The following is a 1,903-nucleotide window of genomic DNA, read 5'->3' as shown; positions in this document are numbered from 1 at the left end:
GCCAGCCCCGGCCCCCGCCTTCACGGGCACGTGGGTGGGTGGCTTAGGCCTCGCCCTCTCTCCGCATGCGACCTCAGCTCAGACGTGACGACCCGCTGAATTGAAGCATATTACTAAGCGGAGGAAAAGAAACTAACCAGGATTCCCTCAGTAGCGAAGAGGGAAGAGCCCAGCGCCGAATCCCTGTCCGTCCCGCGGGCGAGGGAAATGTGGCGTACGGAAGTCCACCCGTTCCCGGTGTCGGTCGGGGGCCTGAGTCCTTCTAATGGAGGCTCAGCCCGTGGACGGTGTGAGGCCGGTAACGGCCCCCGCGCGCCGGGCCACGGTCTTCCCGGAGTCGGGTTGCTTGGGAATACAGCCCAAAGCGGGTGGTAAACTCCATCTAAGGCTAAATACCGGCACGAGACCGATAGTCAACAAGTACCGTAAGGGAAAGTTGAAAAGAACTTTGAAGAGAGAGTTCAAGAGGGCGTGAAACCGTTAAGAGGTAAACGGGTGGGGTCCGCGCAGTCCGCCCAGAGGATTCAACTCGGCGGGTCATCTGGTCGGCCGTCCCGGGTCCCGTCGGATCCCCACGTGGGACCGCGGCCCGGCCAGGCTCGGCTCCCACCAGGCGCATTTCCTCTGCCGGCGGTGCATCGCGACCAGCTCTGGGTCGGCCTGGAAGGGCTCGTGGTGTGGAAGGTGGCCCGCCTTGCCCCCCCTCCCTCTCAGGGGAGGGGGTCAGCAGTCGGGTGTTACAGCCCCCACCCGCCACCACCTCGCCGCTTCCTGGGGCCGAGGGAGATGACCAGGGGTCCGCGGCGATGTCAGCAACCCACCCGACCCGTCTTGAAACACGGACCAAAGAGTCTAACGCACGCGCGAGTCAGAGGGTCCCTCGAAACCCCGTGGCGCAATGAAGGTGAGGGCCAAAAGTCCCTCCCCTTCCACTACGTAGTCAAATTGGCATCCGTTTAGTGCGAGTAGTGTCCATCATTCTGCACTGCGTTTTCTGGCTGTTTTCAGTGCACCATCCGGGTACTTTCAGTGCACTGAATTTTAGCTTAGGGCCCAATCCCAAACTATACCCTCGACACTCCGCCTTCATTTCGTGTCACACCCCCACTGAGTCACTCTCACAACACGCCCTATGCACTTAAACTGAAGGAAATTGTCACAAGAAAGATTTGACAGACTTGCCCTCGCAGCGCCTTTTTAGTCTTCTTTACCGGATAGAGGAAATGCATTACGTACTGATTTGACAAAATGAAGATGCTGTATTGTATTTTCCTTAATGATATATCAGTTATTTAAAAAAGCAGAAAGTTTATCTAATGCGAGAAGACGACAGCTACGTCGTCTTATTGCACTGACTGAGCAATTTGAAGTATTTACACGTGTGATATTGACGATTGTACAATTTCTACCATAGCTTAGTTTACACGCATAAAACATTAAGCATTACTTCTGTACCAAATACCAGATCAAATCTGTAGAGAATTATGAAACATAAATTATTATTGCTGGCGTGATGTTGATCGAGTTTGCATACGTTCCTTCGCGTGGTTTCTAATTTGAAAAGTACACGGAATCTCTCTTAATCGGATCACGATAAAATTTATCTGTACTGACCAGCTACAAATAGCTGCTTTCCTAATTTTTTTTTTCTGCAGCGATGAATTATAACATGTAACTTTCTATGTGTATTTCACAGTGCTGGTAGAATCCAATTATTACATTATCAAAAACATGACATTGTGTATTTCTTTTTCGCGCTGTTCTGTTTCTTGTGCACTAGGAATTGTGGGATATGGAAGTGGTAGTGGAATCGCACGAGCCACCACACTTCAACATGGCCACGGGTCTCGGGAATGCTCAAACGAAGACGGAGTGGTGAGGCGGATTGTGTAGGGACCAGTTT

This window comes from Paramormyrops kingsleyae, chromosome 10, assembly GCF_048594095.1.
Source record: "Paramormyrops kingsleyae isolate MSU_618 chromosome 10, PKINGS_0.4, whole genome shotgun sequence".
NCBI classification, from domain to species: domain Eukaryota; kingdom Metazoa; phylum Chordata; class Actinopteri; order Osteoglossiformes; family Mormyridae; genus Paramormyrops; species Paramormyrops kingsleyae.
This window is presented reverse-complemented; position numbering follows the sequence as displayed.